The sequence below is a fragment of the Enhydra lutris genome, unplaced genomic scaffold (assembly GCF_002288905.1).
Source record: "Enhydra lutris kenyoni isolate GAN:26980312 unplaced genomic scaffold, ASM228890v2 scaffoldscaffold10, whole genome shotgun sequence".
Lineage (NCBI taxonomy): Eukaryota > Metazoa > Chordata > Mammalia > Carnivora > Mustelidae > Enhydra > Enhydra lutris.
The window spans coordinates 20,328,497-20,356,006 of record NW_019154094.1 but is presented as its reverse complement, the minus strand read 5'-3'; the positions used below and the strand labels follow the sequence as shown (position 1 = coordinate 20,356,006).

General features: G+C 40.0%; 1 protein-coding gene across 1 annotated transcript in view; it reads right to left on the bottom strand.

Moving 5' to 3' along the window:
- Positions 1-27,510, bottom strand: part of LOC111144220 (synaptoporin) — a 315,398-nt gene that overhangs the window by 159,937 nt on the left and 127,951 nt on the right. The window lies entirely within an intron of this gene.

The following is a 27,510-nucleotide window of genomic DNA, read 5'->3' as shown; positions in this document are numbered from 1 at the left end:
TGGGTTCCTGAGGGTGAATTCTCTCAGTGGTCTGTACCACAGCAATGGCCCAAGAGATCTCCATGCCTCTTCCCTTCCCGTTCTCCACTTCAGGACCCCAGTCAGTACAGGAATAGTGTTAGGTTGACTCAGATGACTCTGCTTTATCATTTGTGCAGTTGGTGACAGCCAGAGCCAAACTCACCTTGACTGGCCATGTTTTTTATTGGTAGATATTAATTCAGAATTTTCCAGAGTCTTTCTCTGGGTTCCCCCACCCCTCTGTCTCTGTCTCTGTCTCTCACTCACACACACAGATGCACACACACCACCACCACCACCACACGGCATCCCATCATCATCATTACCACCACCTCCTGACTCCCTTTCTTCCTTCTCCATATACGGAGTAACAACTCAGTGGGCCAGGAAAAGCGGCGCACCCTGCCTTTGGGAGGTTGTAGGACAAAACAGACAAACAGACTAGCAAAACATGATGAGGCGTCTGGCAACCTGGGGTCCAGTCCTGGACCTCGACTTACCAGCCAAGTGACTTGGGAAGTCCCTTAAGATCGCTGAGCCTCGGTCTTCTGTAAAATGGGCATGCAAACACCTCATAGTGCTGTCACTGGAGAAGTGTGGGGAACAAACGAAAGATGGCTAAGGCAGCGCTTCCCGACCCACACCACACACAGAGGACCTGGGATAAGGGTCGTCCGGCTGCCTTTCTCCTCCGGCTTTGATCGGGTTCTTCCTTATACACAAGCCTTCGGGGGAACTTACGAATGCTTCAAATTGTGCACACCCCATGGCCCCTTTGAAATTCTGATAGGAACCTTCCACCCCCCTTACGCTCTCTGCCACCACCCCTCATCTGCCAATTGAAAAATCATTGCATTTCAATGAGGGAAGTTACTCAGGGGAGTAAATTAAGCAAGTGAACACAGTCGAAGCGGAACAAAAAAGGCTAAGAACCACCAGGCATTTAAGTTCACACCCAGCAAACATTTGTTGAATAAATGAATGAAAAACTGAGTGAAGGAGTAGCGTACCCATGCTGAAGGCCACAGCTCCTGCCAGGTAGCTGCTTGGTGAGCGGCGTTGGAGCAGAGCTGAGGAGGTCACAGTTCTAGCCACGCACCCATAGGGGAGAACAACACTTAATAGTTTTTTCAGGGTGGAGAGTGAGTCAGTCTCATCCCTTTTGAATATTAAGAGCCCCATTTCAAGTAAAGAAAGAAAAGTTTTGTCTTCCACATAATAATAGCGAACACTTCTGGAATATTTGTTCTGTGTCAGATACTCTTCTAAGTGATTTCCTTCCTTCCTTCTGTGTGTGTGTGTGTGTGTGTGTGTGTGTAAATGGATTACCTTAAGTGGGCATCACAAAACAGGAAGAGCTACTACTACTCATTCCAGAGAGGAAATCAAGACCCAGATTTAAGTAACCTGTTTGAAGGTACACAGTCAATAGTTGAGAAAGCCAAGATTTGAACCTAGTCAGATGGCAGACTCCAAGCTGTTAACTACTCCCGTCTAGTACTACATGATGATACCTACACTTTTATTTATTTAGCCTACAGGGTAGGAGAAATCCACATGTGGATACACAGACCCTGAAATAACTCCACGGCTCTTCTCACAATGTAAAGACCAGGAACCCTGGTGTAGACAGAAGGTTTACTGAGCTGACAAGTCCCAGGCCTAGGCTCTGCTGATCTTGTATGAACTTGGTCACCTTACTTAACACCCTGGGAGACAGAAGGCATGAGGCTCAGTCTTGGGATTGCTAGCGGTCTGCTCAATGACCCTGTGTGTCCCCTAATATGTCCATGCTTCAGTTTTTCCCATGTTTGAATTGAAGGGTTTCCACGGAATGATCTCAAAAGGCCTTCCTGGGTCCACTTTGACTAGATAAGGGCCTAAGACTAAAAATTCAATTCAAATCTGATGGCTGAGTTACCTTTTTCAGCCCCATATTTTGTGCCAAATAAAGTGTTAATATTCTCTACATCTTCCTTGCTACCGCCCTACCACTGAGGATCTCTCACGCGAACCAATGCAATAGACCCCCAACAGGTCATCCTTTTACTCTTATCCCTATGTATCATTCTCTGTGTATTATCCAGATTGAGCTGTTGAAAGTAAAAATTAAATCATATCAATCATCTGAGGAAAATTTCAATAGCTGTCCTGTAAACTTAAATAAAACTGAAAGTCTTCACTGTGGCTACAAAGCCTTTTGTGTCCTGAATCCTTTTTGTTTGGGATCTAATTCCAACCCTCTCCCTCCCTACTCATCAGTCACACTGGCCTTCTATGCCTTTGCACTTGTTATTCCTTCTGCCTAGAACATTCTCTCCTTAGTTCTTTGCCTACTATCTCTTCTTCTGACATTTACTTCTTCCCTGACCACCTATCCTAAAAAAAAAAATACCTCTCCCTTCCTAGCTACCCCCTTTCATACCCCCCCCCTTTTTTTTGGTCATTGGTATATGTGTATGCGATGTTTTGGTTTTTTTTTTAGGTACTTCTTTTTATTTTATTTTATTTATTTATTTGAGAGAAAGAGAGTGAGAGCATGAGAGGGGAGAAGGTCAGGGGAAGCAGACTGCCTGTGGAGCTGGGAGCCCGATGTAGGACTCGATCCTGGGATTCCGGGATCATGACCTGAGCCGAAGGCAGTTGCTTAACCAACTGAGCCACCCAGGTGCCCTTTTTGGGTACTTCTTATTGCTCTTGTTTATTTATTGTTTTATTGGTGATCTTTCTTCACTAGGGCGATAGCCTCTATGAAAGTAGGAAACTTCCTTTGCTCAGCACTGTAACCCTGGTGTTTGGCAAAGTATGGCACATAGTAGGTGTTCAATTGATTTCTGTTAGATAAATGTATAAATAAATCAACATGAGAACAAATTAGGCTGGAGACAGAGAGAAAGAAATCTAAGTTTATAAAAGAAGCGTATCGTTGGAAGGCAGGGCAGGTGAACAAGGATGACGGCTTCATTCATATTAATGGACATAGACTGTTTTTACTTCCTCCTTCAGGGAACACTCCTGAAAGGTTGCAGATTTCAGCCTCATATTGATTTAAGGGGAGATCGTGTCAAAGATAGGGGAGAGCTCCTGTTGTGAACCACGCTGATCAGATGTCTTAGAGAAACTTGGGTTTCCAGGGTTCAGTTCTCCAAGGCCCATACAGAGGAGCTGGTATTTTGATATTCGACTGTGCATTTTTCATTAGAGAGGAAGTAGTCCTATCAGCTGGCCAGTTAGACTGTCCTTACCGTTCAATTTTTCAGACAGTAGAGACAGTTGGCTACCACTCTCTAACATGCCGTTGGAACTGACAAAAATAAAGCCATATGCCATTACTTGATTGTTCTTATTTGAAAAGCAATGTTAACATTGTTGCTACTGCCTTAAAAATAACATTCATCCATTATTAGACTATTAAAAATAGACGTGCAGTGTTTTCTAAGTTAAGTATTTGTAGAGAAGGTTAAGTAGATTAAAATAATCTGTGAGTCTCTGAAAATCTCATTAGCAATGCTAATTTCCGATATGGTCCAATCTTTAACTCTGATCTTTCAACTGTGCATGGCCTTCAGATAGCTTCAAATAATTTTTTTTCCCCCCTTTGAACTGGAAATCTTGTCTCTCCTTTGGTGGACATACCTTCTGGTGCATGTAGCAATTCCTCTCCCTTGCAGGTTCTACTCCTAAACATCTGGCCTCTCATTAGGAGTCCTTTCAGGCCTGCCTGCTCTGGGGTAAGACAGTGGGAGATCTAGCTTTCTAAGCATTTAGCAAACACAGAGAGGAAAATTCCAGCACGATGAAGATCTCAACTTTGCTGTGGGGGAAGGGAGGTAATCAAAGACAAGAACTACTTTGGCCATATGAATAAAGGACCAAGGGAGTTAGCTAAGGTCCTTCCATTTTGCTTCCAAACAATTTCAACTCTTTCAACTACAGCAATGAGAGCACTTACAATCAATCCACTTAAGGAACAACCTTGACATCTTTAATGGTGCTTTCCCTGCTCGGACTGAGCACAACTCCTACCAGGGGTAAAATGCAATTTATTCTAATGCAAACAGGTATAAAGAGTCAGGGCAGAACTTTCTAAACCTCTTGTCTTTTATTTCCCTTGTAAGAGAAAAAGTATTTTTTCTCCAACGCTCTTTTCCTTTTCAAATGTCTAATGAAACAAAATAAAATCAGTGTCACTTGAACATATTTATTTATTAAATCATTAGCTTTCCTTACTAGAGTTCAAGGCTAGCTAAAAGAAGACATACATAGAGGAGAAGTTTGTGGAAACAGGGGAAGCTAAGAAATACAGTGAGACAAGAGTTGAGGAGTGTTAGGATATTTAGTTGGAAATGTAGTCCCACCTGGGAGGAAAAAGGAGACAAAATGGTAGTTAAAATAGCAAATCAAACATGTTTAAGACCCATTTTCTGAAGACCATGAGTCTAAGCTCTTCAAAGGGAGGATAGTACTTACTTATCTCCAAGTCCTCAGCCCAAAGCAAAGTATCTGGGACAGAGCAGCCAAGCAAACATGATTTGCTTAATGAGAGAAGGACAGAATTATCTAGGGACAGAATATGTATGGTTAAGCACACTTCCCTTTAGGAAGGCTTTGTGTTGGTCAGCTTCTGTTTCTCCTTCTAGATCCCCTTTCCTGTCCACTCTGTGTCCCAGCACGGTGACCTAAATGACCACAGCAATGAGCAACCTTTCACCACATCATCCCGATGGACAATGCGGCCTGTAGGAAGTATAGTCAGGTCAGAGAGTAGGAGGAAACTGTGGTCTCAGTATTTATTCTCTTGATCTCTCCTGATGGGTCCCTCATTGGATACATCCCTCTGGCAAAGGTCATAGGTGCTGTGAAGTTGGCTTCTCCATACAGGTTTTCTCAGTGTGCCTCTGTTTCCCTGCAGTTGACCCTTCAGGCCTGGGCTGGTAACAGCTCCCCTCTTTTACTTACTAGGTACAGTACATGCACCACCCATTTTTGCTTAATTTAAACTCTGCCTGCCTCTTTTTAATTCACCTCTTTTTTTAAAAAACTCCTCTCAGTGAATTAATTTGAGTGTCCCAGCTCTTTCCCACCTGGAACCTGACTATACAAACAGGTGGATTTGAGTTCCAATTCTGTCCCTTACCATTCATGTCATCTTGTCCCATGCCCTCACCTAAAAAATGGGGTACTTGTAAACAAATGCACATAGACTTCTCAGGACATAGCAAACATCTGACATATAACAATGGCCATCACAGTTATAATCTTGATAGTGATCATCTTTGCCAGCTTCTGTTTGCTTTATAGACATGATGCACAGCTCTTTCATTTCTCCTCTAAAGAGAAGAGCTTATCATGTTTTGGAAAGGAAAGGAAAGCCCATGACCTCTTCAGAAAGATTTAGCAGATTTTGCTCCCTTGAATATGCAGGAGAGAGAAATGACATTGAGGTATACGGCTTAAAGCAAATAAATATTTGTTGAAAACTGGCTTTGAGAGTTGGTATTTCTAAATATTCACAGTTCACCGGTCAGTCTACTCAGCCTACAGAGCAGGTATGTGGAGAGCTGCATCATTTCACTACTAGGCAGAGGGCAGTCTATGGATTCCCAGATGTCCCTCCAGGATCTCCTGGTGGGTAATCTTTTACCTTCACTCCTGCTCTGATTACATTTTCCAAGCCAATGCAAGGGCTTAGTTCCTCAGAAATTCCCTTAATATCCCAGAAAGACTTTGTCTCTGGAGTGAAGGGGGTCCAGGGTTTTATATATCACAGCTAAAGCCTACTTGGAAGCTCATGTTCTCAATAGGGAAGAACAATACTGAAATCCACAGAAACTTTGTTAACATCCTAAAGTGAGAGGGCACTCATTTATTAGCCTAAAAATTTCAGTTCAACAGCTTGTTATGGAGTGTGGGCTATACACTAGGCATGTGCCAAGTTCTGGGGATTTGGTCATGAAAAAGTTAAACATGGTTCCTGCCCAAAATGAACTTTGGATATGATTTTTCTGCATAAGGCAAGATGCTACCTGGGCCGGGTGTATAAATAACACTTAGTGCATATTTGTGAAGATATCGAATGAATAATGCTGAATTTCTATGATGCATTTCTTAATTATAAAGGAAACATGTGAACATATTCCCTAGTCTAAGAATTTTTATTTATTTTCATTTTTATTTTCCTTAAATATTTTTATTTATTTATTTGAGAGAGAGATAGAGAGAGCAGGAGCAGGGGGAGGGGCAGAGGGAGAAGCAGGCCCCCCCTGAGCAGGGAGCCCCATGCCACCTGGATCCCAGGACAAATCATGACCTGAGGGGAAGGCAGACACTTAACTGTCTGAGCCACCCAGGCACTGCTAGTCTCACAATTTTTAAAATGTAAAATACGACCATAAAATAAAATATTTGGAGGAAGTTCTTATATGTACTAGAATATAGATGGCACATTCAAATGGCCAAAACATCTCAGCTCACAATAAAATTACAAGGATAATCTTTAAAACAATTTTTAAGGGTGCCTGGCTGACTTGGTTGGTAGAGCATGGGACTCTTAATCTCAGGGTTGTGAGTTCAAGCTCCACATTGGATATGGAGCTTACCTTAAAAAGATTTTTTTTAAACTTGAGGATAATTGACATACTGTGTTACATTAGTTTCAGGTGAACAACACAGTCATTCAGCTTCTCTCTATAGGTTATGCTATGCTCAGCACAAGTGTAGCTACCGTTTGTCACCATACAATACTATTACAATATATAAGGATAATCTTTAACATCATACTTTTAAGCTGAATGCCAAGAATGCTGTGGAGATGATCCTTGGCACACAATGGAGAGGGAAGGTGGTACAAGGGACTCTATCTTCTCTGCTTCAAACCACTCCACTGTTTGCTGTTCTATACCCCAAGCTTCTGTACGTGACCGCACTTGAACAAAAATTTTACATCTTACACAAGAAAGCATGGAGTACTGCTGATTTAATGGAGAAATTTGGCAATTGTCATTTCCTGCAGTGAAGCTTTCTGATACAAATAATGATGCTAATATTTATTCCTGGCTATTAGCCTAAACTCTGTTCATGCACTATCTCATCTGATTATCATTCAACCCTTCCAGAATCTATTGTTATCTTCATTTTACAAACGAGGAAGCTAAGGTTTAGTGCAGTTCAAGAACTTGCCCTAGTCTGCATAGCTAAAAAGTGTTAGAGCTAGGGTTTGAAGCTGGGTTGTAGATCCCATATTATTGTAAATCTGATATTAAATCTCCATATTATTAGCCTTGTTAATGTGTTTAGCATATACAAGGTGGGGGGCGCAGCTGAACATTGTCTCTCTGACTGAGCTTATACTCACTGGAAAGCAAAAGCAATGATGCATTTGAATTGCATAATTTCTGATGATTACACCTGTTGTTCTGGTGTAGGGGGTTAAAAGTGGTCCCACCATAAACATCTGGACAGTGCAATCATTCTTCCTTCTATCTTGCATAGTCCAATGTTGCTTTGTACATAGTAGGTACTAAATAGGTCTCTGCTGAATAAATAAAGAAGAAACAATGGATAAATGTGTTTAAGCCCATATTATTAATTCTAGTCAGAAAGAGCAAAGACATAGATCTCCACCTTCTTCCTATCGTTTTATTTTTATAATAGAGCTCTATCAACCAATAGATGGTTTACAAGTTTGACTGTTCCTGACACGTATTTCTTAAAGCCTGGTGTGGAACCACAAGATGAGTAGTTGTTGCTATGACTAAGGATTATGACTTTATATCAGAAAGAATCCCTGAGGTCCATTTTTTTGCATGAATCTTGTTAGTACTCTAATATGAGCAAGAAAAGAAAAACACAAAGACCATTTTCAATAATCCTGCCCAGTACACTGAGAAATGAATAGCAAATTAGATCAAGAGCTGCGTGAGTTTTTCACTGATGATTTCCCTCTGAAGGGACGTGTCATAGCCAACTCTGTACATGTGTGTGACCCTTCTAGCCTTTTTTTTTTTTTAAAGATTTTATTTGTTTATTTGACAGACAGAGATCACAAGCAGGCAGAGAGGCAGGCAGAGAGAGAGAGAGAGAGAGAGAGAGAGGAGGAAGCAGGTTCCCCATTAAGCAGAGAGCTGGATGCGGGTCTCGATCCCAGGACCCTAGAATCATGACCTGAGCCGAAGGCAGAGGCTTTAACCCACTGATCCACCCAGGTGCCCCCCTTTTAGCCTTTCTAAACTTCCATTTCTTCACCTGTAAAATGGGAATGATAATGCTGACTTACATAAATAGCACACAGAAGGAACCCTGTTGGTAATTATAATAACATAAGTGACACATATTCTCTCTTCCTGCTAATGCAAGATAGATTTAAGAATCAAATGCTTGCAAAATGGCTTTCTGGTTTTCCTTTCCTTCTCAACAAATTGAGTTAAAATCCCTCTGTTAGACCAGCATGCCTCCAAAACCCAGACCAAATTACAGCTCTTAATACTTACATAGGGCACAGGTAGGAAAGAGAATGAAAGTCTGTCTCCCTCCATATAGTTTACAATATGTAGAATTTATAACATCTGTTTTTGCACTAGCTACAAGGACACCAGTCATGGTCTATTTGGTTATGATTCCATCCAAAAGCATTCTCCCCACTCTGTTCTCATCCTCTCACTGTTAGTCCCAGTATTAGGGATGTGTATGGTTATCACGCTGAACAGGAGGAGAATGGAGGTAGTCAAAGGGACCTGGGGCATTATTTTAATCTGGAGGCTTATGAAATCTTTGAAAAACCTTTTTCTTTTGCCTTAGTATGTATTATGCTAGAAGTGTCTCTGGATTCCTACGATATAGGATTTGGCCATTTGGCTTAAAGCAGATAACTATTTGTTAACCAGTAAGATCCCTTTGGCCAATAAAATCTCCTGTAATTTCAACAACAACAACAACAACAAATTCCTCTTATCTGGAGGACACTTCTGCATTCTTTGTAATCTTCCCAAATGCCTAGCTTCAGGGCTGCAAGGAGAGAGGCTGCAGCCTGGCCAGTCTCACAGGTCAGCAGCGATGCCGACAGGGGACCGTTCCGGTGAAAGTACTTTGAGAACTGAAACTGGCAATACCCAATCGTGCTCCTGTTATAGCTGTTGTGCTCTGTTCCTCCCTCTACAAACGTAAGAAGCCACTGCTCTTCTTCTGATGGTCGATTATTTGTTACTGCCAGCCTGCTCAGAACAGTTCAGAATGCCATGTGCACTCACACAGAGAAGAAAACCCATTTTCTTCTTCAGCTGCGCATCTATTTTTAAAAGAGAATGCTTTACCAATGCCTTCCTTAAAATGTTAGCTCCTTCTCAAACCATCCCCAAGTTGTTAAATGATACAAATTAAGAGAGTGAATCTGAAGAACAGGACATTCTGATATTTCCAGAATGTCACTTATCTCAAGTCCAAGAGCAGCTCTTCTCCTCTCATCTCTACGAGAAGTGTGGAGACAGAAACTCCCTAGAAGGGGCTATCACACAGAGTGTTCTGACATTAGCTGGAAGAGGAGGAGACTCAGCCTGAGATACTGTGCAGGAAAAAAAAAAAAAGAAGAAGAAGAAGAAGAAAAAGAAGAAGTCCCTGTTATGACATGACGATGCTCACAGTGCTCTGGGATGTGGCTCTTGGGGGGCCCTCAAAGCCACATAGCACTATGGTACACAAACTTGCCTGCACATCTGACTCACCTGGGCAGCTTATCAAAACCATGAATGCTCAGTTCCAAACTGAGACTGCCTCAATGATAAGCCAGGAGGGTCCCCGACCTCCTCTTGCCAGTGTGAGCTCGCCAGCACACCGGTGTGAGGACACCTCCGCTCCGTGCTCGAGCAGCTTGGATAGACTTTTAGACAGCAAGGCCACTGCAGCTTGTCACACAAGATGAGTGCCGTCTTTAGCAAGGGCTCCAAGGAGGAAGAGGAGTCTGACCTAAGCGGAGAAAGGCTGCCTCCTTCTGGAAGCTGTTCCATGGGGGTGGAAGTGTGCTTAATTGACCCCCTCTTGGTCTCCTTAGGCCTCTTCCGTGTCTTGGGTCTTCTCTTTGAGTAAGCACATGCTCACGCACACACGCAAGAGGAAAAAACCAGTATAAACGCTGTAACAGTAACAACCATGGCTAATATCTATGAAGCAGGCTCTCATCGAAACACTTCATATGAATTGACTCATTTAATCCTCCTTAAATACAACAAATGAACAGCTCAAAGCCCAAAGACCAACAGATGTGCTCCCTGATCCATTTCCTAGAATCTGCTTGGCTTCTACTCTCTTACCTCCAACCAGCACCCCCTCTTTACATAGGTTTATCAACTCTGTGGGCCTGTGTAGCACAGGTAGCCTTAAGAAACGCTGTCTTGAGGGGGCGCCTGGGTGGCTCAGTGGGTTAAAGCCTCTGCCTTCAGCTTGGGTCATGATCCCAGTGTCCTGGGATCGAACCCCACGTCGGGCTCTCTGCTCAGCAGGGAGCCTGCTTCCCCTCCTCTCTCTCTGCCTGCCTCTCTGCCTACTTGAGATCTCCGTCTGTCAAATAAATAAAATCTTAAAAAAAAAAAAAAGAAAGAAAGAAAGAAACACTGTCTTGGTTGCTCTCTCTTGCAAGATTCCTCCTGACACAAGGACCTAAGTACAGTAGTTTATTCAGAAGGTGATTCCAGGAAAGGGAAGAGGGAAGGGAGGGTAATGCATTAATGAACAGGTAACCACAAGGTGCAGGAAGCTGGTGCTCCTAGCCTCTGACTCCCTTCCCTTATTGGCCCCCACAAGCATTAAATCTCCTCCCCTGCATCTCCTGCCTGTCCTGTTTGATGGCCTAAAGCCCTCAGGCTGAGGGATCCAGTCCCTCCACAGAGGAAGCTGAGGTTCTGTGTGAGAGCACTAAGTGCTGTGCGAACAAGGCAAGACCTTGGCAGTGACTGTTGCAGTGCTTATCGGTACCTCTGAAAGGCTTACATTACAAGTTGGGATGGAAAAGAAAAAAAAAAAGAAAGAAAGAAACTGTGACTTTTTTATGAGGGTTCCATGGACAGATTATATTGTTCTGGCTCTACTTGATCTGCCTGGATTTCTTCTTTATATTTGTTTTTGTTTTTGTTTTTGTTTTTGTTTTTGTTTTTGTTTTTGTTTTATGGGCGTGGTGATTTAGGTAACAGATCAGGCTGCTCTTTCCAGCCATTTGCTTTAAAGCCTCCGTACCTTTGCTTATGCTGTTGTTCACTGCAACAGAATGCCCTCACTTTTCTTCTTGGATAACCGTGACACTACTTGTCCTTCGAAGGCTAAGGAAATTACAATGGCTATTCTTTGCAGTTATTTCCTCCTTCCTGGGTCATAGTTAACCATCTTCATGTTTATCTCCCCACCTTAATGCAAGATTTTGCACGTGATAGATGCTTAATAAATGCCTATGGATTGGATGGGTAGACCATTTCTAAATAAAGAGATTTCAAGCTTCAGACCCTGGGGTATGGCTGTGGCTGTGGAAGGGATATCTTGTCCCTCTTGCACATTTTCAGAATTCTGTTACTTCATTCGGTGTTATTGATGTCTAGCATTTTCCTTCCTTTCCCCCCATAAATGCTACATCACCATTTGATTGTAATGCTTGCTCAAATATCTTTTTTTTATTATAAAGATTTTTATTTATTTATTTGACAGACAGAGATCACAAGTAGGCAGAGAGGCAGGCAGAGAGAGAGTTGGAAGCAGGCTCCCTGCTGAGCAGAGAGCCCTATGCGGGGCTGGATTCCAGGACTCTGGGATCATGACCTGAGCCGAAGGCAGAGGCTTTAACCCACTGAGCAACCCAGGCGCCCCATCAAATATCTTTTACTAGTGGGGTGGTACAGGTGAATTGACAAATCTACTAGGTCAGTGACCTAACATTTCTGAAGACAGAGAAAGAAAAAGAGAAGTACTTTTGGCTTTGCTAGGCAGTGGCAACAGTTTCATGAATGACCCTCCATTTTCAGAAACAAATATCCAAATGTTGTTGTTGGTGTTGAAAGGACTCTTTCCCTGTTGGGGTTTTATTATTTGGTTTGTGAACTCCTACCCATCCTTCAAAACCGAGCTCACTTGTCATCCCCTCTGTGAATGGGAAAAGAAGAAAGACGGTGACAGTTTGGGTTCACTTACTCTTTTATAGGCACTGTGTGAAGCACTTATGATATTAAAAAAAAAAATTTTAATGTAAGTTATTTCTACACCCAATGTGAGAATCTAACTCATGACCCTGAGATTAAGAATTGCATATTCTTCCAACTGAGCCAGCCAGGTGTCCCTACTTATGTTCTTTCATTTTATTCTTCCAACAATAGTGCAAGGCAGGGGCACTTGGGTGGCTCAGTCGGTTAAGGGTCTGCCTCTGGCTCAGGACATGATCCCAGGGTCCTGGAATTGAGTCCCATATTGGGCTCCCTACTCAGCAGGGAGCCTGATTCTCCCTCTGCCTGCTCGTGTTCCTCCCCTTGCTTGTGCTCTCTCCTTCTCTCTGACAAACAAATAAATAAAATCTTAACAAAAAATAATGCAAGCCCATTTTCAGAAAAGAAAAGTGGGACTAAGCAAAAACCTAGCTAATATGTGATGAAATCAAGATTTGAATCCAAGGCTCTCAGATAGCAAAGTACACAAAATTTCTGCTAGTCCTTATTGCCTACCACATCCTTTACATAGCAACTTTTTTTTCCCAAGGATATATGTCTTCATTCAGGTTTACTGTGAAGATTTATTAAGACCCTGAGTACACAGATGTATGTAGCATTGTGTCTGTGTGTGCATATGTACATCTTCAGTGCAGAAGTGAGTAAATGAATGTGAAGAATGAATTAACAAACTCACCTCACACCCTAACATATATATAAAACTAAGTCAATGCTTTGAAAAAGTTCAAAATGTTTTTGGCAAACTAATCTTTGACAAAGTCGAGTTAAGTAATGTAAGTAATGCCTAATGTCCTGGGCATAGTTGGCCATCTAGAAGGTATATCCATTGAGGTCACTCATATCTTTACCTCCTCAACACCTAACTATGCACCAAGGCTTTGGACTCCCTATAATCTGGCTCTTGTCTGTCTCTGAAACAGGAAATAATCTGCTAAAGGACAAATCACCAAGTTTTTATATGCTAAAGATTATGTACATTACTCAGATTAGAGGCTCCCCACCCCCAGCCCTTTCTCAGAGCTTAATTACTTTTACTTTAGAAATAGTCCTAATAAATTTGTTTTTTTCTAAGATGATAGTATATTGGAAGAAGCCAAGTAAAATGGAACAAACTGTCAGACACGGGCATGATTAGAGCCCATGGGAGCAAGAGAGAACATAGAAATAAATAAATGAGAACTTGAAAGTATAGCATTCTCAGAATACTTTATATAAGGGCAAAGAAACCCTGCTTTGCTCCATGGGCTCTGAGAATGTCATTGCATTATGGCAAAACAAAACAAAACTAAACAAAAAAGAAACAGTATGCCAAGAACTGTTAAAATGTTTTCTATCAACTCTTTAAAAACACAAGGACGTGGACAACCTATACATGAAAGAAAACTTTCTATTCAAATTAGTTACAATCTTTTAAAAAAAACAAAAAACCCTAAAATTTTTATTCTTAAATGGGCAAAATTTCAACTATCAGAAATCATGGCAATTAAGAAAGAAGTATTCCCTATGGATTCCAAAGATTGCCAGAATGTTACAGCCCTGAGAAGCTGCCAGCCCTAGTAATGTGCAGAATGTGCAGAAATGCTAAGAAAAATTGGGTATCTCATGGCTAGATTCTGCTTGTGATCCAATGCTATTAGATATACTGTAGAGAACTTGGGGCGCCTGGGTGGCTCAGTGGGTTAAAGCCTCTGCCTTCAGCTCAGGTCATGATCCCAGGGTCCTGGGATCGAGCCCCACGTCCGGCTCTCTGCTCAGCGGGGAGTCTGCTTCCTCCTCTCTCTGACTGCCTCTCTGCCTACTTGTAATCTCTCTCTGTCAAATAAATAAATAAAATCTTTAAAAAAAAAAGATATACTGTAGAGAACTACTTAGCTTTGGAAATGTGAGGATCTTTCCATTGCTATCCACCTGCACGCACTACAGGACAGAAGGCTATATGGGTTTATGATATGCAAAGTATTGACACAATTCTCTCAGTATAGTGAATAATGGAGTTGTTGATCTTATTTTTACCACAGCTCCCCTTAATATTTTTTCTGCTTTCAGCCATTGTTCATTGCACTGACAATATTATAGCTACCTACATGAAACAATAAAGATACACAGGAAAAAAACACAAATACCCTCAGACCTAACCACCAACACATAGGTTTTTTTCATTTTTATATGCCTTCCAGCTATTGTTTACATATGTGGTACACTGATTGCAAAACTGGTCCTCTTATTCCTTTTCCTGCATCCACACTCATTCGGTGTGACTGCAGCTCTTGTGCAAGAAATAGAACTAGGTCTGCAATCCTTGAATGTGGGCTCTCCTTTCAACATCCTTTGGCCAGTAGAATGTGGAGGAAGTGAAGCTGCACCTGTTCTGAGTCTAGGTCTTCAACTGCCTTGCAGTTTCCACTGTCTTTCTTAAATCTCTTCCAAGCCACCATGACAATAAGCCTGGGATAGCTTGTTGAATGACACTGAAAAGACGCACGGTCTAGGAGCCCCCATTGCCCAGCCAACAGCTAGAACATATCAATGAAGTCACCCTAGACCAGTATGTATCTGGGCAGCTTGACAGCTGACAAGAGCAAGCCCAGCTGATCATCAGCGAGTCTGTTTATCCAGAGACTAATGAGAAATAATAAATGCCTATTGTTGTAAGCCCTGAGTTTTATGTGGTTTACTATGCAACAATAGCTTACACAATATGCGTGCATTTAGTTTACCTAATGGTAATTATGTTATGAATCATGTTTTTTAATGGCTACCTAATATGTCATACAGTGGATATACAATAACTAATTTAAATGTTCTCTCTATTGTCAGATATTTAAACAATCTGTAGTTACTTAGGAGAGGCAGTGATGCAATGCAAGGAGCACAGGTTATTGGTCTTCTAATTTGCTATAATGGCTCAAACTCACAAAACACTATCACTGGCTTATTATAAAGATATTATAAAGGAGACCAAGAAAGAGCCAGATGAAGAAGTACCTGGGTAAGATATGGAAGGGTCCTGAGCACAGGAGCATCTGTCCCTATAAAATTGGGGTATGCCACCCTTCCAGCACATGGATACATTCACAAACTCAGAAGCTTCTTGAACCCCATCTTTTAGAGGTTTTTATAGAGGTCTCAGCATGTAGACCTGATGGATTATTAACTCGATCTCCAGCCACTCTCTACCTCTGGAGGTTGGGGGGGCCGGTAGGGCTGAAAGTTCCAAGCATCTAATCAAGGGCTGGTCTTTCTGGCAACCAGCCACCACCCTAAAGCTGTCTAGAGTCTGCCAAGAATTGCCTCATTAGAACAAAAGATATCACCTAGGAAAGTCCTCCTATCGCCTAGAAAACTCCAAGGAATTTAGGAGCTCTCTGTAAGACATTCCTATCACCCAAGTTACCCAGGAAGTTATAAGATTTTAGGAGCTCTGTACAAGGAACTGGGGATGAAGACCAAATACATATTTCTTATGTTATCACAATATCAGAAGTTAAATATAAATAAGCAGACAGGGGCACCTGGGTGGCTCAGTCAGTGAAGCAACTGTCTTGGGCTTGGGTCATGGTTTTGGGGTCCTGAGATCAAGCCCCACATCTGGCTCCCTGCTGGGTGGGGAGTCTGCTTCTCCCTCTCCCTCTGCTACTCCCCCTGTTTGTGCTTTCTTGTTCACACTCTCTCTCTCTCAAAAAAATAAATAAAATCTTTTTTCCGTTGGATATTTTTCCTGCTGTGTTGAAGATTAGTTGACCATAGAGTTGAGAGTCCATCTCTGAGTTCTCTGTTTCATTCCATTGACCTATGTGTCTGTTTTTGTGCCAGTACCATGTTGTCTTGATGATCACAGCTTTGTAATATGGCTTGAAATCAGGCAACATGATGCCCCAGCTTTGTGTTTCTTTTTCAACATTTCCTTGGAAATTCAGGGTCTTCTCTGGTTCAATAAATGGTGCTGAGAAAATTGGACAGCTATACCAGAAGAACGGAACTCAACCACTCTCTTACACCATACACAAATATAAACTCTAAATGGATGAAATACTTCAGTGTGAGACAGGAATCCATCAAAATCCTAGAGAACAACATAGGCAGTAACCTCTTCAACACTGGCCACAGCAACTTCTTTCAAGACACATCTCCAAAGGCAAGGGAAATGAAAGCGAAAATGAACTTCTGGGATTTCATTAAGATAAAAAGCTTCTTCACAGCAAAGGAAACAGTCAACAAGACAAAGAGGCAACCCACAGAATGGGAGAAGATATTTGCAAATGACATATCAGATAAAGGGCTGGTATCCAAGATCCTCTCACACTTAACACCCAAAAAACAAATAATCAAGTCAAAAAATGGGCAGAAGGTATGAACAGACACTTATCCAAGAAGATATATGAAAGGCTAACAGGCACATGAAAAAATGTTCAACATCATTAGCTATCAAATCAAAACCACATTGAGATACCACCCTACATCAGTTGGAATGGCAAAAATTGACAAGGCAAGAAGCAACAAATGTTGGAGAGGATGTGGAGAAAGGGGAACCCTCTTACACTGTTGGTAGGCATGCAAGTTGGTGCAGCCACTTTGGAAAACAGTGTGGAGGTTCCTCAGAAAGTTAAAAATAGAGCTAACCTATGACCCAGCAATTGCACTACTGGGTATTTACCTCAAAGATACAGATGTAATGAAAAGAAGAGTCACATGCACCCTAATGTTCATAGCAGCAATGTCCACAATAGCCAAACTGTGGAAGGAGGTGAGATGCCCTTCAACAGACAACTGGATAAAGAAGATGTGGTCCATATACACAATGGAATATTGTGTATATTCATCAGAAAGGATGAATACCCACCATTTGCATTGACATGGATAGAACTGGAGGAGATTAATGCTAAGTGAAATAAGTCAAACTGAGAAAGACAATTATCATATGGTTTCACTTATTTGTGAAACATAAGGAATAGCACGGAGGACACTAGGAGAAGGAAGGCAATAATGAAGGCAGGAAATCAGTGAGGGAGATGAACCATGAGAGACTATGGACTCCAGGAAACAAACGGAGAATTTCAGAGTGGAGGGGCATGGGGGATGGGTCAGCGCAGTGATGGGTGTTAAGGAGGGCATGGATTGCATGGAGCACTGGGTGTTACATGCAAACAATGAATTATGGAACACTACATCAAAAACTAATGATGTTCTGTATGATGACTAACCTAACATAAAAAAATAAAAATTTTTTAAAAAGTAAAAAATATATATATATATATATTAAATAAATAAATAAGCAGACAGACAACAATGGAGATGAAGAAACCAGTGTCTAGAGGTAATTGTGTTTTTACTCCATTTCCATTTATTCACGTAAAAAACATGAAAGAATCAGGTTCTATAGCAGTAGAAATGACCTGGACCTTCTAAATCATCACTCTGCTGGTTACCAGATACCAGTGCATGGCACAAGCTAAGAGGGGTACATAGGAATGAGCTAATGAGCTTGTTTAATGTGCAGATTCTGAAGCCACAGAGCTGGAGATTCGGTTTCAGTAGATCTGGAGCCGGACCCAAGAATCTGTATGTTTTGAGATCTCTCCCAGGAGATTCTGATGCACACCTAGTTTGGGGGAACCACTGCTTTAATTATCCACCCACATGTCATTTTTCAGGTGGGAGATGAAGATAAAAAAAGGATTAAATGAGAAGCTCAGAGCTGCTCAGGGAGTCCATCAACGGCTGAGCTGGGACTAGAACTCAGGCCATGGGATTTCTGAGCTAAGGTTTCACATGGCTTACAGCTAGGAGAATTATCCCAAGTTCATCAAAGGACAGGAATCCACCAAGACCCTTGTTTTAAGTGTTTACTTTTCTTCCTAAGGCCAGCTTCTGCCTCATCCTAGTCAATACGTACTCTATACCCTAGGGAAATTATTAATGTGAACACACGTTTTATTCTTCACTGAGAACACGTCCTCTGAACTGTAACCAAAGTAACTGGCTTTTCGGCAAATTGAAATACACCAAGAATGGGTTTATCTTATGTATTAATATACAACTCCGTGTTAGCTTTCAAAAAATGCAGTAAATCAAATCCAGGTAACAGGCTCTTTTAAATTTTATTTTCTCCTTGTGGCTTTGTAATACATTTTTTTAGATAGAGAACTTACCACTCTATAAAACTCATTCTTTCAAACCAATAGCATGAGACTTTCTCAGTCTTTCAAATTTGAAGTTTGCGAAGATACTATTCTGTCATATGATCTCTTCCGAAAAACAAACAAAATAAAACAAACAAACAAAAAAACAGAGCTATCAAGATAGGTATCCCAACAAGCATATTTATTTTGATAGACTTGGAAAACTTAATAGGATTATAGAGTTATTTAAAATTTATTTGAAAGTTGAATTCAAGGACAAAGCAATAAAAGTATTTACTGAGCCAAAAAGAAAAAAATTCCAGCCTGAATCACTTGTCTGTAAAGTCTTAAGCTTCATGTAGCTTAGCAGTGACAGTAATCCCTGGTATAATGATTAAAACTTCATGTTTGAGAAGACAAGGGTTTGAATGATTCCCACCACAGGCATGTGACCTTGGAAAATAACTCAGGTTTTCTAAACCTTAACATCTTTATTTGTATAACAGGGTAATTACAGCACATATAGGACACTGAACACTCATCGTATCCCAAGATATTTAAGGACTTTCTATTATTTCATTTACTACCTATAATAACTTCACATTATAAGTACTATTATTATCCCTACTTTACAGATGCAGAAACTGAGGCTCAGAGATGTTAAATAACTTGCCTGAGTCACGCAGGTGGTATGGGATAGAGCCTGGATTTGAACCGAGGCAGGCTGATTCCAAAGCCTATAGCAACTAGGTAAAAGTGGGTAGATCTTTGTGAAGCAGCTATAAGGATTAAATATAATACTCTCTATTGAATTCTTGAAAATAGTGAGAGCTCAGAAATGGTGCTCTAATACTATATTTTCAGAGAAGCACCTTGAGTCAAATACTTACATTAGGAGCCCTCTGTTAGGACTATAAGCTACCTTCATATTGCCTTTAATGATTCCTAGTGCATATACCCCTAATAATAAATTAACTTTTACCTGTTCCCTTTCATTATCTTTTAAATAATATCTAAATTATTGTATGAGAAATTCAGAGAAGTATAAAGTTTCTAAATACCATCATTCAGATGACCACTACTTTGGTGGAGAATAGTATATTCTTCCAGTCTCTCCCCTACGCAAATTAATATTTGCTCTTTTTTTAAAAAAATCAAAATGTGGATTCCTCTATAGATAGGATTTAATTTTCTGCCTCATGATTATAGCATAAGCATTTTCCCCATCCCACACACTATTATGTGAAAACAAGATTTTTCACTGATAGCACAAGATTTCATTTTACAGATAAATTGTGGTGAGAGGTAGACAGATTCTGCCCCTTTCTTCCTTCTTTCCCAAGAGGATAGAGCTAATGTGCCTAGGATCAGGAACAGTCCTAGGAAGGATTATGGTGCTAAGAATTTACACATAGGGCTTTTCTTTCTCTTTGTTCCCCTCTATTAATTTGGTGGATGGAAGCAGACAACTGTCATTATATCCACACTTTTTCCTTTGTATTCCCTCTTCTCACTGAACAGAGAGTAGTATAATGAGAGTTGGGTTTGGACTTATGAAGAGTGGGACCGAAAATTCTCCTGCCTAAGTGTAATGTAATGTCCAGTATAATTTACCAATATGCCTCCATTCCCCCAAATCCCCTGTATTGTCAAAGGGACTATCAACACTGTGCACAATTTTAAAATGTTTGTTAAGAGTGATTACAAACCTGTCCTTGAAACAATGATATATTAAACTCAGACAACTCAAGCTTGCTTTTTTTTTTTTTTTTTTGGAATAAATATGGACTCTGGATACTATGCTTTCTTCTTTTAGCTAACACAAACACATCTAAAGTAATAATAATGTAGCAATTATAATAAAATCAGAGTGATACATAATTTTTATTGAGCCCTTACTATGTGCTAAATGTCTACACATTGTCTCATTGAATGCCTAGATGATTCTATAAAGTGGAGATTGTCCACATTTTGCAGAAGAGGAAGTGAAAGCTGCATGTCAGTATATGACTGGTCAAAGGCAACAAGACCAGCGGGTGGTAGAGCCAAGATTTCAATGTCAACTCACCCGCCATCAAAGCAGCATTTCTCTATACCTCCCCCATGCCCAAAGCTGTTTCCCTGGTGCTATAGGTGATATTTATTTTTTAGATAACTTTTTGTTTTAGAATAGTTTTAGATTTACAGAAAAGTTGGAAGAATAGCGCAGAGAATTTCTTTATACCTTGCACTTAAGTTTCCCTTATTGTTGATATTATTGGGATACATTTGTCACAACTTATGACCCTATACTGATAGATTATTACTAAGTTCCTACTTCATTCCTATTTCCTTAGTTTTTAACCTAATGCTCTTTATCTCTTCTAGAACCCCACTCAGGAAACCACATTACATCTAGTCATTGTGACTCCCTAGACAACTTTAGACTGTGACAGTTTCTCAGATTTTCCTCATTTATCATGACCTTCTTGACCAGGAAAACTGGTCAAGTGCTTCATAATAGATAGACTATCCCTGTTTGGATTTTTCTGAAGTTTTTCTCATGGTAAGACAGGGTTTATGGGTGGCAATTTAAAAACAAAACAAAACGGGATTCCCTTAATATCCACCACCTAGAGAATTAAGAAAACGTAATGTTTTCAATATTTGGTTCAGAATTTTTTAAATTAAAAAAGTGATGAAGCTGAGGTCCCCTTTATACCGCTCCTCAGTTTCATTCCCCCTTTTCTTCCCTAAAGATTTTATTTATTTATTTGACAGAGAGAGAGAAAGAGAGAGCACAAGCAGGAGGAAAGGCAGGCAGAGGGAGAGGGAGAAGCAGGCTCCCTGAGGAGCAAGAAACCTGCTCTGGGGCTTGGTCCCAGAACTCTGGGATTAAACCACCCGAGCTGAAGGCAGATACCTAACCAACTGAGCCACCCAGGAGCCCCAGTTTCACTCCCTTTTGTCCCCAAATTTGTATTTTTCTTATCCATGTTTTTACATTCCTTTATTAGATGTACATATCAATAAATAGCATGCAACATTTTATGTTTCTGTTATATAGATCTTATCATAATGAACAGTTATTCTGCAACTTGCTTTCTTTAGACACATTAGATTTTTGAGACCTATGTTGATATATACGGACTTAGTTCATTCATTTTTAAACTCCCCTACGGAGTTTTGTTTTATGAATGAGTTATGCTCACCGATTTTTTGTATGATGGACAATAAAGTTTTTATTTTTGTTGTTGCAACAATGTACAATGAACATCTTTTATGTGTTTATTCTTGATGAAGATGGGTGAGTTTCTCAACAATATATATCTAGCAGTGAAATTATTGGGTCTTAAGCTATGGCCACATTCATAGTATTTCTAGGTCTGACCAAATTCCTCTTCAGTTTATACACTCTTACCCTAGCATTGTGTCCATGTTTCCATTACGTCACAACATTGCTTCCACTTATTACTTTTAGACTTCCAATAATTTGCCAGTCAGATGGATGAAATTTTTTAAATTTAATTTATAACTTTACTGAGTCATAACTGACAAATAATAAGGTATGCATATTTAATAGTTACAATTGGATAAATTTTGAGAGACTGCATGTACCTATGAAACTAAGACTATAATCAAGATACTGAATATTTCCATCCCCCTCAATGGTTTCCTTGTTTCTCTTTTCAGTTCATCTCTCTCAACTTCTGAACACAGGTATGGTAAACAAAATTCTAAGATGGCTCTGACGTTTCCCCACCCCCTATGGAATCTTCTGATCTTGAATGTGAATGGGACCTGTATATAGGATAGGACAGCACGCCTGATTAGGTTACATTGTGTGGCAAAGGTGAAGAGATTTTGCAAATGTAATGAAGGTCCCTAATCAGTTGACTCTTAGGTCTCTAATCAAGTTGATTAACTTGCTTAAGTTAATCAGCAGGGAGGTCTTCCCAGCTGGGTCTTGATCTTATCATGTGAGTTTTTTAAAAGAAGTTCTAAAGGTCAGAGAAAGAAGCCACAGACAAGCTCTCCTGTTGGCCTTGAAGAACCTAATGCAATGTTGCAGAGAGGACCACGTAGTAAAGAATGACAGGTACTTGGAGACGAGGGCCTCAATCTTACAGCTGCAAGGAGCTGTATTCTGCCAACAACCAGAGAGCTTGAAAGACCACCCAGAGCCTCAGAAGAGTTTGCAGCCCTGATGTCACCCTCCTCAGGCTGAACCCAGGATAGCCCAGCTTCATGCTGCCCCGTGGAAACTGTGGGAGAATAAATGTGTGTTGTTTCAGGTCTCTGTGCTTATTATCATTTATCATGCAGCAGTAAACAGCTAATATACCAGGCATCGATTCTGTTTTCTTCACCATACGTTAGTTTTTATTTTCTAGATTTTTAAAATAAATGGTAGATACTCCTTTTTTTTTTTGTTCTGGATTTTTTCACTTAGCATAATTAATTTTTTAGATTCACTCATATTGTGTATCAGTACTTTCTTTCTTTTTTTTTTTTAAATATTTTATTTATTTGTCAGAGAGAGAGAGCACGAGCACAGGCAGACAGAGTGGCAGGCAGGGAGAGAGAGAGAGAAGCAGGCTCCCTGCCAAGCAAGGAGCCCGATGTGGGACTCGATCCCAGGACACTGGGATCATGACCTGAGCCGAAGGCAGCTGCTTAACCAACTGAGCCACCCAGGCGTCCCACTTTGTTTTTTTCTATTCAGTGTATGGATATACCACATTTTGTCTATAGATTCACCTATTAATAGACATTTGGGTGGTTTTCAGTCTTTTGGCAATTGCAAATCAAACAAGTCTGTGAGGACATATATTTTCATTTTTCTTATTTTAATTTGCATCTTCCTGATTATCAGTAAGATTGATTACCTTTTCACCTTTTACTATCTACTTGGGTGTCCTTTCCAATATATTGCTTCTTGATATCCTCTGCCATTTTATATTGAGTTATTTGTGGAGGGTTTTCTTTCCCACTGATTTGTAGTTTTTTATTTTTTCTGAATATATGTACTTTGCCTGTTACTAGGGAAAGGAAATGTCTTTTCCCAATTGACTATTATCTTTTAACTTTGTTTAAAATATCCTTTGTCATATAAAAATTTCAATGTTAATAAAGCCTATATAATTTATCTTTTAAAAAATGTTTGCTTTTATTACTTGTTTTAAGACTTGAGGTTATAGATATTTTCCTTTTTTTTTATCATAGTTTTAGAGTTTTGTTTTTTACACTTACACCTTCACTCCTTTGGGGGTTTATTTTGCTATATGGGGAGGTAGGAATATAATGATATTTTTCTATAAAGAAACCAATTTTTTAACTCTACATCTCAAATAATTCATCCTTACTTCACTGATTTACAATTCCCCTGTGTATCTATTTTTTTCAGCTTTCTATCCAGATGCACTGGTGTATTTGATCACTACTGAACCTGCCATGGTATTTTAATTATAATATCTTTACAATAAGCTTTATAGGGCATTTATGACACTTTCTCCTCTTTGGTCTTCTGTTTCAGAATTATCTTGACCTTTCTTGCATTTTACTCCTTTAAAGTTAAAAATAAATTTCCCTTAAAAATTTTGATGCATTTTTAACATTAGAATTGCATTGAGTTTATAGACTCATAGGGGAAAAACTTCTATCTTTAAAATATTGAGTCTTCTTACCCATGAGCACACTATATCTAATTTCTCTTGCCTTTTTTAGCTGTCTTAATAACGTTTTGCATTTTTTCTTCCAGAAAGATCTTGCACTTCCTTTATTAGATTTATTCCTCCGTAGATACGGTCTTAAAATTTTATGCAAACTATCATAGCGATTTCCCTACAAAAGCTTTAATGTGAAGAGACTGGCATCTCAACAAGTAGATACTTTAACAAAGAAAATGAACCTCCTCCTGGCGTCACTCATAAACGGATGTATATAATGATGCTCTCTCTATTCTCTGGTTAGAACGTAGAGCTGATCCTGATCCTTCACATTAGAGCCTCATATGCCTTTCCTGAGAAGTCACCGTCCACAGTCGGCGTGGGGTTCAATATATGGATATTCCCTAACCTCCCTGATGCATTCAGTGAAGGCAGCTGCAGCAAGGCTCCAGATCACATTGTGCTCAGGAAATGTGAGGTCCTAGGTTGCTAGATCTTTCAATTGTGCAACAAAATCTGACAATCCAAATTTTAACACGAAATTTTCCAACTCTTAAACAGTTGCAAATTATTAAAACAAAACAAAAACCCAAAAAGCCATTGAGCTTTATATGGGACAAACAAAGCAGGCCTGAGACCTAATAAGGTGAGTGCTGCCGGTTTTCAACCTCTGGGTGACCCAAGACTCAGTTCAGTATCTCTCCCTGCACCATATTCCTCTAGCCTATGAGGGTGAGCAGGGCAGGAACCCGGGACACTTGTGCCTGGGACATATTTTTAGCTCTAAGTACCTGATCTCACAGAATTTGAACTATAAGAGTAATTAGGGTTTGTTTAGTTCTGCTTCAGTTTTCAAAGTTACAGAAATTTTGAGGCTAAGACAGGGAAGCAGCTAGCCCATGTCAACACAGTCTGCCAGGACTACGGCTCAGGTGGCAGATTTATACACGTGGTAGATTTACTATTACTTGCGTTGTCTGATTATTTTTCAGAGCCTTCAAGGTACAGGCTGTGACCCTTCCCACAAGGTCTCAAATAAATAAGAGCTTGTTTGACAGGTGGGAAACTATTGAGGTACTGATTATCTTTAACATTCATGTAGAGTAACTCTAGATAAAGGGGAAGGAACAAGCAGGTGCATAAATCTTGTCCTTTAAGATGAAATTAGAAATGAATACAAACTCTTAAGGCTCTATTAAACCAAACACTCCATTAATTCTTAGTGGCTTATGGGCCTAAAATCTGGGCAACACTATAACCAACCAGACTCTCTAGGTTATTAGATGGAAAGATCAGGGATAGTGGTAACATTTGTGCCTTAGGCATGTTTGAAATCTATCCTATGTATGGACATGGATTTGTGGCTACACATAAACATACTCCTATAAAATAGAATGAAATGTACTATAATGCCCAGCTTTCTACCACCATATGAACGGAAATGTAATGTTCAATGATTGAACAGAAAAGAGTCTCGGTAAAGTTAAGTGTACATCCCAAACATTTGGCTTTAGACCACTCAAAAGACAGTGGGTTGAATGCACAGACACGTCTGTGTTTTGCTTCTAACCTTCTATTGCTTTTTGAGAGCTACGTGTGGCTCAGTGAATCAAGCAACTTTAAAGGGTCTTTAAAACCGCAAAGCTTCATTTCACAACTGCCATTATAGACTGACCGAAGAGTCTTCAGAGATGAAATTTTCCTTTAATGGAATTGCAAAGTGATTCAAATTAGCTATGTTGCAACTTGCTGCAGTTAAAGGTCATCAGTATTTTAAATTCCTTAAGGGCATTGCCTAGATCCAAAGATTCTTATTACCATTATTATTTGCTGATTAGAGGGACATTTGCAGAACACAGACTTAGAAATTTCTGTTTAAAACTTACACCAGTTGTTGGAGAACTATAGCCGAGGGTCAAATCAGACCCACCTGGTGTTTTTGTGAATAAATCTTTATTGGTACACAGCCACATCCATTTGTTTACATCTTCTTTGTGGTTGCTTTTGAGTTAGAAGGGCAGAGTTGAGCAGCAGTGACAGAGACATTATAGCCCACAAAGCCTGATACATTTGTTACTAGCCCTTCACAGAAAATGTTTGTCAAATATGGTCTGTCATAAATATATATATATATATATATATACTTCATTTATTTATTTACTTATTTATTTATTTATTTAAAATGATTTTTTAAAACATTAAAAAAAAAATTCTTTGTTCTTTCGGACGGGATTTGGCTTCCAGGCCATAGTTTTCCAATCCCTGGTCTAGATAATCAACAAAACAATAAATCAAACTCTGATTTGTAGCATTTGCCTATTTCTATGGTATAAATACTACAAGCATGACCAGTTTCAAGCTACCAACATGCATCATCAAACCCACCACTGGGAAGAAATGTGCAGCATTGTGCCATTTTATAATATTTTTACTATACAGATACAAATGTGAATACAATACAGATATAGATATGAATCATGACACATGTGATAGCTCAAGAACACATAATAGTAAGGGATAGTAAAGTAAGTAGAAAGTAGTGAATTTTATGTGTTTATTATCCTTTAAAAAAAAAGACTGGGGTGCCTGGGTGGCTCAGTGTAGGTTAAGCCTCTGCCTTCGGCTCAGGTCATGATCCCAAGGTGCTGGGATTGAGCCCCGCATCAGGCTCTCTGCTCAGCGGGGAACCTACTTCCTCCTCTCTCTCTGCCTGCCTCTCTGCCTACTTGTGATCTCTCTCTCTGTCCAATGAATAAACAAAATCTTAAAAAAAAAAAGTATGATGGCTTAAAATATTTATTTAAAAAAAGGTTTATGGGGCGCCTGGGTGGCTCAGGTCATGATCCCAGGATCCTGGGATAGAGCCCCACATCGGGCTCCCTGCTCAGCGGGGAGCCTGCTTCTCCCTCTCCCACTCATTCTGCTTGTGTTCCCTCTTTCACTGTCTCTCTCTCTGTAAAATAAATAAATAAAATTAAAAAATATAAGAATAAAAATTTTTTTTAAAGATTTATTTATTCTAGGGAGATGGGGGCATTGGAGGAGAGGGAGAGAAGGAGACTCCCTGCTGAGAGCAGAGCCAATATGATGCTGATCTCATTGACGAGGGAACAGAAGGCAAGCTGAGGACAAAGCAGAAGCTGACATCTCACAACCCCCAACCCCATGGGATGTATGGGACATTCTGCAGGTACTCCTGGCTGCCCTAAAGCTAAGGAAATGAAAAACAAATAGTTAAACTTATAGACATGAGTCTTGCAAGACAACAATCTTGCAAGTCTCCCTCAGTTTACAAATGTCTTAGTAACCTACAAGAACAAAGCATTTCTATCAATAACCTAGCTTCCAGAAGGAAATATAGATACAATTAAACGTCCTTCTGATCTGCAGCCCATTGACAGATACTTGAAGCAGGCCAAGAGTCAAGTTCCTCCAGGAAGTTCTCAATTATCTCCTTATTAATGCCTTGCTAGAGGGAAAAACAATTTAACCTGATAATGGCAAGACCTCAGGTAACCTGTGAGTCTTCTT